Source organism: Narcine bancroftii, chromosome 6, assembly GCF_036971445.1.
Source record: "Narcine bancroftii isolate sNarBan1 chromosome 6, sNarBan1.hap1, whole genome shotgun sequence".
Taxonomy (NCBI): Eukaryota; Metazoa; Chordata; class Chondrichthyes; order Torpediniformes; family Narcinidae; genus Narcine; species Narcine bancroftii.
The window spans coordinates 84,949,134-84,964,138 of NC_091474.1; the positions used below are offsets into that span (position 1 = coordinate 84,949,134).

The window sequence follows — 15,005 nt, forward strand, 5'->3', positions numbered from 1 at the left end:
AGACATGTTTGGTGCAGAATCAAAATGGTTGGCCACTGCAAGATTTCTGTCACTGACAAAGGTATCCTTTTTGTCCAGATGGTCCAGGGCTGAATGGAAGGCCAGGGAGATCGCACCTGTTGTGGACCTGCTGCGTCAGGAGACAAATTGAAGTGGGCGAAGGCTGAGTGTGAGGCTGGAGTTAATGTGATCCACGAGCACTTTCTCAAGGTACTTCGTGATGGATGGTGCCAGGGACATGAGGCAGAAGGAGGTTAGAAACAAATGAGACTTTAATTTAAAAAAAATCTTCTTGGTGTTTTAATGTGGTTTAATTTATTAAAATAATTTTAATTATTTACAGGAATCTTTATATTTTTTAAATTTGTTATTTAATTGCATTGGAAAACAAAAACATTTTGCCAGATTTTTGGCTGACTTTGCCTCCTGTCAGACTGCCACTTGGTTTCTGAGATAGGACCTCAGTGGTTGACCAGCTGTGACCCTGCTGCAACTCACCAGAAGCCTCCTTGTTTGGATCAATCAATCAACTTTTTCCTTCTTGCCCAGTTGTGCAATAGTCTGTACCCAACATAACCCATCCATTTTAAAAACAATACTGGAGAAACTCAGTTAGTCAAATAGTGTACTTAATGTAGCAAAGATAGAGATGCATAACCAACATTTCAAGCTTGAGCCCTTATATACTAACCATTTTAATTCCAAAACCATTGCCACACTGAGGTGTCTGTCCATGGCCTCATGAACTGCCAAATCAAGGGCCACTGCAAATTGGAGAAACAACATCTTATATTCCATTTCAACAGTCTCCAACCAGATGCTATTAACAGTGACCTCCAATTTCTGTTATCCCCTCTCCTAGTCTCTCTCTTTCCTCACCCCTTCCCTTTTCCCATCAGAGGGTTCCCCTTCATTGCCCTTTGCCTTCTTTTCTTATCACTTCTCAGCTTCTTTCTTCCATTCTCCCACCTGTATCCACCTTTGAACAATTCAGCTGTGCTCCTCCCTTCCCTCCTCTTCTCCTCCCTGGACATTTTTATTCAGGTATCTACCAGTTCTTCCAGATTTCCAACAAAGGACTCAGGCCTGAAAACTTGGTTATGCTTAACTTCCTATGGATCCTGCATGACCTGCCAAGTTTCTCCAACACTTCAGTATTGCACCCAACCCCAGCATGTGCAAATGTTTGTGTTGAGCAAGGGTGTGATTGGGTGTACTAATGAAGAGTAATTGAAAGAGGGACTGAATGTCTGGCACTGTGCCATCATTCAGGAGTTTTATCAAAAGAACCCTTTCAACCCAGTACTTTTCAAAAATAATACCAAGAAATTTGATTTTGTTCAATCTGTCAATGTGGGAATAATCTCCCTAGATATTAATCCATTGTTCAATCCCTTAAGATACAACACAGACTATATATTAGTAGCAACATGTTACTGTGACAATACATTACTGTTTTATTTCAGGTTAAGTTATGGCATTGTCAAAATTCAGATCTATTTCTGATGCCACAATAGCCAGGACAATGATAATTGGATTAAACTTTATGAAAATGCATCAAGAGAAACTTTATTTTCATCTTTTGAAGTTTCTTCCTGTAGTATTTTGCTAAAACCTGAGATTTCATTTTGTTTTGTGTTCAGTCATCTAATCCTACAAAGCAGACAAAAATAACAATGCAGTGAAACAAAAAATTCTGCAAGAAATACCTTTAGAAAAGCTCAGGCCTGAAACATTGGTTATGTACAGTAAAATCCACGGTATCCGGCACCAATGGGGACTGGTAGATGCCAGATCAGTGTATTTCCCGGTTGCTTAAGATTACGTGCTATGTGACTGGCGAACTAACCACTAGGGGGGGGGCGCCAATTTTAAAATTTCTTATTTAAATATTTCCACACAATATTTTTAGCCGATTGTTTGAGGCTGCAGTCACTTGAATTCCAGATAATGGGGATTGTGGTGGGGATGTTCTCACCTATCCTCACTGTTTGTGATCTGTTGGTAAGGAAATCAAGGATCTACTTACACAGTGGAGTGTTGAGTACCAAGTCTTGGAGTTTGCTAATCAGTTTTGAGGGGACAATGGTGTTAAATGCCAAACTGTAGTTGATAAAGAGCTTCCTGTCTTACAGTCATTTAGGCAGGTAACCACACTCTTCTTGGGCACTGGTACACTAGAGGCCTGTTTAAAACAGGTAGGTACAATGCCCTGCCAGATTGAGATGTTGAATCTATGTGAATACATAGATAAGTTAATCAGCACAGGTTTTTAATACTCGGCCGGGTATTCCTTCTGGACCAGATGCTTTCCATGGATTCACTCTCCTGAAGACAACCCGCATGTCATTCTCAGATATGGACAGGAGAGGATCATCAAAGTACATGGGGGTGCACAGTGATGGTTTTTTTCTTATTCTTGTGGTCAAATTAGGCGTAGCCAGCATTGAGTTCATCAGGGAGTGAAGCTTTGCCATCTATTACTGCACTGGATTTTATCAGAGAGAGAGAGCCAACAGGGACAGGGACAAGGGGGACTGGTGGTTGGGGGGGGAGGGGGGGCGGCTGAAAACAGAGAATTTTTTTAAATGGGAAATTAACATTACCTTTGAGTAAAGCTGCCAGTTTTTGGAGGTTGTCAGTTTTCAGAATTCCACATAAAAGGTTAGGCACCTGTTTACAGGTATTTCCTGACTTACCACCTATGCGACTTACAGCCATCCATACATATGATCACATTTTTTTTTAATATAAAAATTACCAGTTTAATGGTGAACATTGAGCCTATCTATGGAAAATAGTCCCTTTCACGAGAGGTTAGCTACGATGGCTATCCTCTTGAGAGATGGCCTCGGAGGCTGTCATGTTGAATTTGCAAACTATAACAGGAGTAAAGGCCAATTCTGACATATGTCCATTCCGAGATACGACCGGTTAGCCAGAACAGAACATGGACGTTAGTTGAGGAGTACTTGTACAATGTTTGTATATGAACAGGGGAAGATAGAAAACTACCTGACAGAGAAAGTAATGGAAAGGTATGTTGATAAAGTAGGATGAGGTGAGAGATGTTCACCAGTTTGGCTGAATGGCCTAATTCTCAATTGTCAAAAAAAATTCAATTGCCAAATAAAGACGGGAACTGACCTTTTAACCTTGCTTCAACTGAAACCACCAATTTAGTTTGCAGGCTCATGGCACAGTCACATTTTCCTGACAGATCTTGCTGCTTTTAATCTTCCTTTCAGTTGGTATTTCCACCATACACTGGTTGAAGCCATACTGATAGATCATTGCAATTGAAAAACATTGTGTTCTTGTGAGTGACAAGTTCAAATGAAGAGCTCCTGGGAAAGTATGAATGAAAATTTATGTTAATTGAATTCTAAGTCTCTCTCCTTCTCAAATTGTATGTGTTCTTAATGCCTTTTTAGTAAAATGAGCACCAAGTTAATGTTGGGGAAATCCTGCATCGCACTGACATTTCTGTGAAGTCCTCAATTGAAAGAGTTAGCTTATGGATTCAATTTGTTTGTAATTGGTTACAGCTGTCCGTGGCTGCAGATTATCATTCCCTTTTCCCAAGTGACACCAGACTTGGGATTAGCAGCCACAGAAGATGAGCAAGAAATTTCCTTATGGCTTGAGTCATAGGGGAGGTTGTAGCTTTTTCACCGTCAATGTTGTAACACCATCCAACTGTGTGAATGCTCTTGCAATAGGAAGATGCATTGACAATGTCCATTGCAGCAACTCTCCAAAGCTTCCTCAATAGCTCCCCTCAAATCCATGACTTCTTCCACCTACAAGGTCATTGGGAGAAAGCTGATGGGAAAAAAAACATTCTCAAGTTCATTTCCAGCACATCCCATCATAACTCGAAGACATCTTGTCCTTCCTTCACTGCCGCTGGCCAGTGGCGGATTAACTACCACCCAGGCCCTAGGCTGAGCTTTAGTTAGGCCCCCTCTGACCTTGCCACCCTGAATAAAGTGAAATTGTTCCATTTATTAGCCTTTGGACGTGATGCTCACACACATTCTCAATTTATCCACGGGGTATGTGCTGGGAATACACCAGCTCTTGATCGCATCACGGGGGGGGGGGGGACATTCATGAGTCATGCACCCCCCAATGAGTTATTCTACACCCCCAACACCCAACCACCTGCAGGCCAAGCCTTTGGCACAAAATTTTGCAAGGGTGAAAGGTAGGGCACAGCCCCATGCAGCTGCCCTGGTTCACCCTGGTTCCTCATCCCCAGCCGCGGCTGGTCTTTGGGATGCAGATCCCCACCTCCACGTTCATGAGACCAGTGCGACTCCCCCTACCGTGCAACTCTTGCTCCTACTGCTGCCAGTCGGGGTGTTGGAGAACACCGCACATGCTCCTTAAGTCACTTACAATTCACGACTGTACCCTCAGCTCCTTCAGCAGAGATCGGGTGCATTCTCACCATAGGGTTTCTGGGTATTTCTGGCAGCCATAAAACTGCCAGCTTAGCATTGCTGGGTGTTCTGTGACGTCCGCCCCAGTCACTTTTTAAAAGACTGAGCATCCCAGGTTTCCTGAATCTGGTTTGGCATTTTGGAGCCTTGATTGACAGGTAGACCTTGGACCAATGCAGCTCATATTGACAAGTGGTTACATTGGTATACCAGTGGTTGTGATGGGCCCCCTTACCTTCTGAGCCCCTAAGCTTCAGCCTACTCTGCCTAATGGTTAATCCGCCACTCCTGCTGGGTCAAAATGAAGAATTTTCTTTTTCGTCAAACTGATGATGTCCCTTTGCCACAAGCACCACTATGCTTTAAAAAGATTGCTCACTACCAGCTTCAAAAAGATAATTAAAGATGGGTGGGTGCTTAAATGGACATTTTGCACAAGAATACAAAATTGGAAGGTACAATAGCTCTGCTGCCCTCCACTCCAAGGACCCAGTTTCATTCATGCCTTTGGGTGCTTTCAGTGTGGAGTTTGCATGTTCTTCCTACATCCCAAAGATATGATGGTTCGATTGCTGCAGCTATAAATTTGGCCTTTGTTTCAATAAGTGGCAAAAGAATAAAAGAGGAGTTGATGTGTAAATTTAGACATACAGTATGGTAACAGGCTCTTTTGGCCCACGTCTATTATACCCAATTGACTTACAATCCCCAGTACATTTTGAACAGTGAAGGAAACCAGAGCACCCAGGGAAAAATCCATGCAGTCACAAGGATAATGTGTAAACTTCTTGAAGACAGCATCGGATTTGAACCCTGGTCACTGGCGCTGTAACTGCATTGTGCTAACTGTACACCCATAACTTCGGGTCCATGAGAGAGAATAGGTTACAGGGAATCAGAAACATAAGGAGAGGAGGTATGGAACAGATAGAATTGCTCTGTAAGGATCTGACATGCAACTGATTGTCTCCTTCAATACTGAAGTGAAACATATTGGCGGCGCTGACAGAACTACTGTAATGGCAACATGGCTGCTGGTGTGGACCACCTAGTCCAACTACTGATGGTTCCGTTCAGGCTGAGACCCTGAGACTTTGTTTTCATCTCGTTTTCTTCATTTACAAAAACTTTAAGGTTAAAAAAAATAGCTATACACAGTGGTTAAAGTTATTTCCTGAATTTCTATTGGAATTAGATTTGTCCAGATAAATGAGATCCATTTGATGATTCAGCAAACAGCTGGGAGGAAGTGGCTGAGGAGCATCCTGAGACTTTCCCTGTGGCATAACCCTAACCCTTCACATACCACAATCATATTTGCTTCCTTTATTAAAGATGGTCGAATTATTCACTGTAGCATCAATAAGAATGGACCACCCGAAACGTTGGTGATGTATCTTCACCTTTGCTATATAAAGGCACTGTTTGACCTGCTGAGTTTCTCCAGCATTTTTGTTTTTTCACTTAACCACGGTGTCAACAGAATCCTATGTTTTACCCCCGACTTTACATTTTTAAAAAATCAGCTAAACAATGATCCTCCAGTAATCAAAGTTTAAAGTTCTAATTTATTGTCAGAGAGGATGCATGCTATCACATGCGACCCTGAGATCCTTTTTCCTGTTGGCCAGGCAGAATTTCTAATTACCTGTAACTGTAAACTGTATTCAAGAAATGTATACTAAAGAAAGAAATGTAAACTAACTTTCTATGCAAATACACAAAAAATATTCAGTAATAAATAATGAGCAAAGTAAGAGTCCTTTAATTAGACTTGGATTGAGTATATTGTTGAGGAGTCTATTGGTGGAGGGGTAGCAACTGTTACTGAACCTGGTAGTACAAGTCTTGTGGCACCTATACATCTTTCGTGACAGCACAGCATGTCCTGGCTGGCGTGGATCCTTGATGATTGTTACTGCTCTCCAACAGCAATGTTCCATGTAGATGTTCTCAATGGTGGGGAGAGTTTTTCCTGTGATGTAGTGGGCTTTTTGCAGTGTTTTCCGCTCAGAGTTATTGGTACTAATCTTTCTGCTTATCACTTCCCTGGACCAAGCTTCATGGTCAGGACCACTTCTCACATCTCAGAAGTCACCTCTCAATAAAGGGAGAGATCAGTAATTAAATTTGCCATCACCTTTGGATGTCTTAATGAATATTTGAAGATTAAGACTCAAACCTGGTTAACAATAAACTTGTAGTCTACTGGGCAGTAGTGATCTTTGCCCTCCTGTGTCCTCCTGAGACAGACTCACTGCACCAAACACCTCAAGGTCAAGAGAGATAGCTCTAATTTTATGCCCACAGGGTATTTGAAGACAATTATTTAGAAAAATGAAGCAACATTAATGTTCTCTCCCATGCTTGTTGCATTGGCCTATTTTCTGCATGCCCAACACCAGACTCCCAAAGCAGAAACTTTATTTTGACCTCTGTTGCTGCAAGGAATTACTAGAACAGAAAATTGATTTGAGAATGTTCTCAAAGCCCTTTAAAAATAGAACTTCAGCACACGTCATTTTAAAAACTATTTGAAGTATCATTGAGAGCTTTGAGTTCATTCATCTACTGCATTCATGATAAGATGGCAGCACTACCTCTCAATGGCAGTATTACTTGTCATATATGGTAAAAACCTGGTATCCAGCACTGATAGGGATTGATAGATGCCAGATGTTAATTTTCTGGTTGCTTGAGATTGTGTGTTGAGCGGTATGGCAAACTAACATTAAGGCATGCCAATTTTAACCTTCTTTATTTTTTGCCTATTTATTTTCCTCAATTTTTTTTTTCAGTAGCTTGAAGCTGCCAGTTGCTTGAATTCCAGATCACAGGGGTTTTACTGTACATAAACACAATGTAAAGATGCTCCAAAATTCTTACTTGCTGCAGCCAAACAGGTACGTAAGATCTTCCAACTACAATAGTAAAAATTAAATTACAACACCACTTAAAGACAGAAAATGAAGCAATAAATGTTGAAGATAAATAAATATTCCAAGTTGCTGGTAGTGCGAGAAAAATAAATGATATTTCAGTAGTGGTCCCGGAGCACTTTATGTTCTAATGCATGGACTTGGCTAGTTTTGCCACTTTGTTTCGTGAAGGATCTCCCACCTCACCTCTTGCACTGTCTGCACATCCCACATTCACCTTTTCGGCCACCTTAGAACCTAGAGAATTCCAGTGAAAGCAAGTTATCCTCAATGCTGAGCAATTGTCTAAATATCAGGGAACTTCCAATTACTTTACATGAGTAGCAGGCTTCATAATCAATTTCTGTATTGTAGAGGGATTTGCCGATTTTATTTTTCACTTCAGTATACAAATGATTTTATTACTTTGAGATGATGAATGAGCCAAAACACCATTCATTGCAATTATTGTCATTGAACTGTACCATCCCCCACTTCAAGAGGGCTTTAGAGTTCTTGATGCTAACAAGAAGAGCCTGTCACGCTCTGCAACTCCCCAGACCCATTCAATCTATCTTCCACCTGTGTAAAATTTAGAAAATTGTTGAGAGACCAACAGGTTAGGCTGAAAAAAGACAAGAAATAAAAGGCATCCAATTGAAACGTTACTTTCACTGAATCACAGTGAGATCGTAATCTTATTTCTCTGGCCTGCCTTAAGATGTTTTGTAAAATTGGTGTTACTGAAACTGCTAATGTCCCACGTTTGCACATAACTACTCCTTCACAAATCCCCAAGTTATTTTGAGTTTGGTCAAGGGGATACCTTTATCCTTCCTGTGGATTTATGCATATTGAAATATACTGAATTGTACATTTGAGCCACAAGAGGACAGAGATTGGTGCATTGATATAGGCAGAAATGATATGAACAGCTATTTCCCTTGACTGAATTGATACCAAATGTTGATGGTACAGCTGCAGTGATCCCCCTGTCCTTGTGAGGACCTGCTGATCCAACTCGAATGCTGTATATTTTAAATGTCCTGATTCATTCGGGGCTTTGAAAAATTCTTTTTCTAAAATTGTCGACAGACTCTGCAATGGGAACAGGGGCCCCATCCAAGCCCATGAACCTGTGCCTCCCAATTAACCTGCAAAGGGTGCGAGGCACCCAGGGGAAACCCACATGGACAAGGGGAGCATGTACAAATCCCTCACAGACGCCACTGGATTTGAACCCAGGTTGCTGGTGTTGTAAATAGCATTGGGCTGTGTGTCTCCCAAATAAAGGTAAAGGTTTCCATTATTGTCACGAAATACTATATTTAGAATGTAACAATATGGCTAGTTTTATCAATAGCAGAAGAAAGATCCAGTGAAGAAACAAAGTTTATCCACGCACTGATCTCGTGGCTTTTGAACTATATTGGGTTCAGAAGTGATTGGTGCTTTTGCTATAAATCTTTAATCTCGGACAGCACTGAACTTGGAGATTTTCACCATTTCCTGAGGAAGATAACAAGTGATTTTCTCTTCTGCTATGGCTAATGTGATGGTTCCTTTGCAGAGCTAGTTAACGGGAAATTCCCAGATTGACAAGTTATAAAATCCAAATTGCAATTGTCATTAGGGGCCTATATTTCTTTAGAATAGAGTGAGTTATGAAGTAATTCAAAATTGGGAATGGTAGAGTTGGAAACACACCTCTCCCAATGATTGAGAATTTAAAAATAGATCGATGAATAAAGGTAACTAATCTGACAAAACTTAACCCTTCAAAAAGTGAAGTTGCAAAAGCCCATTCATTTATGTTTTTTTTTTCTGATCCTGAAGGCAGGAAATAAATAAAACTGTGAGCATAAATATCCCTCTGTACTTTGAGATAGCATTAAAGAATAGCTCAGGTCCAGCTGAGGGAGGTTAATGTCTCTGACAGGGCAGCAATGGCCAACTCAACACCAAGTTATCCACCTGGAGATAACTCCCGCTTTCCACGGTATCAAAACTGATCATTTCTGCTGTAAGTCATCCATTTGTGATTCCAACTCAGTCTTCTTCTCTTAGTACAGCCTAAAATACTGGGCATGTGACACTGGTTTTAGCAACACAAAACATTAATAAAGGATTATGAGTACCCCATTTACCTTTGGTCTTACCCATCACAGATATTCTCTTCGTCATATCTATCTCGCTTGCCACCTGTTCAGCAACTTAATTTTGTTTTAATCTCTTTCCCAGTTCTGACAAAGTGCCTCTGACTTGAACTATTATCCATTTATTTTTCCACATATTCTGTCTGATCTGTTGAGTGTTTCCAAACATTTTCCATTTTTTTCAAGTCAAATTTATTGTCATCTGATTGCACAAGTACAACCCGACGAAACAGCTTTCTCCAGTCCTCAGTGTAAAACATGCAGACACACAACCAGACATAACACACATATAGACAAATAATACATATGCAGGACAAGTATTCATGTATACAAATAAATAAATAAATTGATTTCGACTATGAGAGTCTGGATGGTTAGTGTGAGCAGTTTCTTTGATCAATCAGCATTTTCACTGCCCGTAGGAAGAAGCTGTTCCTCAGCCTGGTCATGCTGGCTCTGATTCTCCTGTATCTTTCCCAACGGAAGTAACTGAAAGATGTGTGCAGTGTGGAAGGGGTCCGCAATGATTTTGCATGCCCTCTTCAGACAATGATCCTGGTAGATCACGTTACTGCAGTGGAAAGGGCAGGTGGAGGAAGACTCCAGCGATTCTCTGCCACTCTTATGGTCCTGTGGATTGACCTCCGATCTATTTCACCACCAATTGATTCTGCATTGAGAGTGTAAACTTAAATTATTAAACTTAAATTACACAAGTGTTTGACTCACCAGAAAGATTTCTACCTACTGAGCCACAGATGATAGTTAACAATTCTTAAGGATTTGTATGCTGAGAATATTAGTGTAAATTTACTGATTGGGGCTTGTCTCCAGAAGTCTTCACAAAGCACCTTTTTTCAGATGCTCAACCACAATCTGCTGCCTGCATTAATCTCACACATACTTCTGTTGAAACCTTACTTTCTTGCCCGATTTCTGTTACTTTGTCCATTCCTGCAACCCTCTGAGAAGTTTGCACTCTTCCAAGTGCTGGTCTCTTATATCCACTACAGGTGGTAACCAATTTTTAAACTATCTGATTCCTGACCTCTAGAATTCAATTACCCATTCACCTCATTCATTGGGACCACTTTAAAACTTACACTCCATTAACCATTGTCAGCATCTGTTCTCATAGAATTTTTTTTTTTAAAAACAGCCCAGGGCATTTTACTCTGCTCAAGGCAATGTATTAAAATCACAGAAATGCTGAAGGAACTCAGCCGGTATTACAGCGTCCAATAGGAGGTAAAGAACTATTGCCGACGTTTTGCCCTGAGCACTTCTTCAAGGAATAAGCAAAGAACAAGGTATTTGCTTATACCTTGAAGAAAGGTTCAGGCCAGAAACATCATTAATATATCTTTACCTCCTTTGGACGCTGTGAGACCTGCCGAGTTCCTCCAGCATTTCTGTGTGCTTTGACTGCAATCAAAGCATCCGCAATGTAAAAACAACTTTATGGGTGCTGTGAGAGGGAACGCATGAAAATGAATGTCACCGAAGATTCTCAGAAGTGTCTACAGATGTACCATGGGGAGCATTCTGGCTGATTGCATCATTGACTGGTGTGGAAGAGCCAACGTTCAGGACAAGAAAAAAACTCCAGAGGGTTGTTCAGTTGGCCTGCTACATCACGGGCACTAGTCATCACTCCACCAAGGACATCTACAAGAGGTGGTGACTTAATAAAACAGCCTCTATCCTCAAGGTCCCCCACCACCCAGGCCATGCCTTCTTGATACCATCAGGAAAAAGATACAGGAGCCTGAAGATTAGCACTTAGCGGCACAAGGACAGATTCCAGAATGGACAATGAACCATAGACACTACCTTACTTTGTCTTTTTATTTTCCTTGCACAATTTTTATTAATTTCATAAGGTGGCTTATGTAAATGTTTGCACTGTGATACTGCCTCAAAACAACAAATTTTGTGACCTATTCATGACTATAAATTCTGATTCCTTTTATTCACCACACATACCTGCCCAGGGAACTGCGTAAGTGCATAGAGATGGCATAGTTAGCTTAGCACAATGATGTCACAGCACCAGCTATCAGGACAGGGTTCAAATTCCACGCTGTCTGTAAGGGTTTGTATGTTCTCCTGGTGCTTGTGTGTGTTTCCTCTGGGTGTTCTGGTTTCCTCCCACCCTTCAAACTGTACAAGGTTGAAGGTCAATTGGATGGCACAGGCTCATGAGCCGAAAGGACCTGTTATCATATTGTTTGTCTACGTGTAACTAAAAGGTGGGATAACCAGCAATAATGTTAACCATGGTAAGAAGAAGACCTACTTCGTGAAGTACTTCCTGGATAACAGAATGCCACTGATACTTTTGGTATTTCCAATCCAGCATGACCAAATGCTTGAAATTTTAGAAGGTGGCAACTAAGAACTAACAGCAGAAGCTGTGAAGGGATGAAGACAGAGCACATTCCACTTTGTACTTTCGTGATGAGAGCACTTTACCTTCATATGAAAATACTTCAATGTCATCTGAAGGCAAGATTGTGTTACAGAGGTAAGCCGAGTGCCAGCCAGACAATTTCCTGAAAGGGTGACAATGGCGTAAGCCGGTCATCAGATAGAGCAGTTCCTTCAGTGGAAAATTTTACATCAGGCCGAAACTTTAGCAATTGCACATTTCAGTGATGGTGCCGAGATTGCAAGCTGCTGTTGTACCCCTCCAGGCTCATTGCTGAGGGCTTGGGGGAGGAACAACTGGAAGAAGTTGATCACTGAACACTGCGAGGAGTCAGCTTTTGGCTCCGAAAACCTGGCCACAACAGAAAGACAAGTCAAGGAGAACTGTTGACCATTCATCTGCTTCTGTTATTTATTCCTTTGGACTCCGTGTCCCAGTTTTCAGGACTACCAACAGTGCAAATACTCTGTGTCCTGGTTTTCCAGGATTGATTTTATACCCAACCACCAGCTGGTTTGTACTGGTGTTTATCATGTAGTTTATCCAAGGATCCAGTTTGGAGTATATAATAGGAAATATTAAAAATGGGCAAAGTCCAAAGGTTTAACAGCACCTTGGCTGCCCTTCACCTACCCCCATAAACCTGCCTTTTCCTGCAGAAGGTCACAGACATAGCCACGTCCATTACAGGCTCTCAGACCACAAAAAGGCCCAACTGCTCAATTATAATGCCACATTTTTCTTGCTCGATGGTAACTGTGAATATTTTTAATCTATCTTTTGTATTTATTATCTCTTTTTAATATAATTTAATGTATATGATTGTATTTTTCTTTTTACAAAGTTATGTGTTTGGCTGCAGGGAGCAAGTATTACAGTGCAAATGTAAAGTGTACAATGTACATGACTCCATTCACTTCACTCTGTCCTGGCCCATCTGGAGAACGGCACCTCATGCACCAGGCTGCTTTTCATTGACTTCAGCTCGGAGTTTAATACGATCATTCCCCAGAGGATGGTACTCGGCACCCTTCTCCGTAACTGGATGCTGGACATCCTAGTGGAAAGACGACAGTCCGTCTGGGTCGGTAGCAGAATATCGAGCACTATCACACCTCAGGGATGGGTGTTCAGTCCACTGCAGTTCACACTACTGACTCACAATTGCATTGCCAGATCCAGCTCCAACAGTGTCTCAAGTTTACAAATGAGACAACGGTAGGTGGCCTCATCAGCAACAATGATAAGCGGCACTGCAGAGAAGAGGTGGAAAATCTCGTGAAATGATACGAGAGTAACAACTTAAGTCTCAACATGGAAAAGACAAAGGAGATGATCGTGGACTTCAGGAGGACCAGGAACGACCACCCTCCACTGCGCATCAACAACTGTAGTAGTGGAGAATACCAAATTCCTTGGAGTTCACTTAATTAGTGACCTATCGAAGACACTCAACATCTCCTCACTTGTCAGGAAGGTACAACAGCGACTGCATTTCCGGAGAAGAGTGAAGCGGGCAAGGCTACCAGCCATCATTATGTCAACAAGAGCTCTACTGAGAGCATCCTGGCTGGCTGCATCACAGTGTGGTACAGTTACTGCAGAGAAATGGATCAAAGATGAATCCAACCATAAGAGTGCCAGAGAGGATCACTAGAGACTCCCTTCCTGCCATTGATGTGATAGAAATTCTGTCTGGGCTTTAGAAAAAGAATCTCAGGATTGCATGTGATGTAATGTATGTACTCTGACAATAAATCGGAAATTTGAACTTTGAATTTCTAGCCAAATTTCAATCGCACTCTATATATTTAAAGAAAGAAACAAAGACCAATTTCTTTTTCACTGTCCTTGAATATCAACTAAATGAATTTTAACTGTCATCAATCTTGTAATGTAGGAAACACAGCAGTTAATTTTCACAGAGCAAGCCCCCAAAAACAGCAATGTGATCAACTGTTTCAGTAATATTGGTTGAGGGATGATAGCAAAGGAGAACACTCTGCTCTTCTTTCAAATTGCGCTGTTGCATCTTTTATTTTCATCTGAGAGAGCAGATGAATTGCCTTAATCTATCATCAAAAGAAGTGGTTCTCCACCTCTTTTGGTCTGAGGCCCACCAGGCTTCGGGCCTAACATACCCACTAGTGGCAATGACTGAGCGATATTTTCAAGTCGAAGGTAGCTCTGTAAGAAATACACCTTTTCTGATTTTAAGTATAACATTTTTAAAGACCTACATAGTAACACCCTGTGGCCCACTAGAGGGCTATGCCCATTGGTTGAGAACCACAAATTCTTAAGGATGCCATCTCCACTGTGATTTTTTATAACAAACATGCTAATAAATAAATGTGAGCTAAAACAAATGCACATTTGTTTTGCAACCCTGAAGGAATATCTCTCTCTCTCTCTCTCTCTCTCTCACATTGCCCACACCAAATGTGTGAAAGCCCAGCAGCAACTGGTTATGCTACATTTGTTTTCATTCACTTCAACAGAACTCGATGCGTCAAAGCGAGTTACAACTCCTGTTCAAACTCTTGCATGAATTCAGCACAACCAACTGCAATGATGGTTATCTATCTACTTCTATCATTGTACTTGGCAGACATTCAATAAAGGAAACTGCAAGTGAACAATTCCCTTCACCTTTGGGAAACAAGAGTTCCACATAGCTGAAGTCATTTCATTTATTTAATTTAGACATATAGCACAGTGACAGGACCTTCTGGTCCATAAGCCCGTGCTGGCCAAATACACCAATTAACCTACAGACCCCAAATGTTTTTGGAGAATGAGAGGAAACCCACTCAGGTCACAGGGAAAATGTACAAACTTCTCACAGACAGCATTGGATTCTAACCCGATCACTGGTGCTGTAATAGCCACTCTCAATGCCTCATTAACCATGCCGCCCAATGATTCAATAATAAATCTCAGGTGCAAAGTCAAAAATACAGGTGCTGAAAATCTAAAATAAAACGAGTACATGCTGGAAGTACTCAACAAATCAAAGAACATACACAGAGAGCAACAGAGTTAATATTTC

The 15,005-nt window shown here is 41.2% G+C and overlaps 1 long non-coding RNA gene across 1 annotated transcript in view; it reads left to right on the plus strand.

Moving 5' to 3' along the window:
- The window catches only part of LOC138736307 (uncharacterized), a 64,125-nt gene that overhangs the window by 12,980 nt on the left and 36,140 nt on the right, over positions 1-15,005 (plus strand). Inside the window, exons 2-3 of the long non-coding RNA XR_011340218.1 lie at positions 79-253; positions 7,247-7,351. This is a non-coding gene — a long non-coding RNA (uncharacterized lncRNA). The remainder of the gene's footprint in view (positions 1-78; positions 254-7,246; positions 7,352-15,005) is intronic.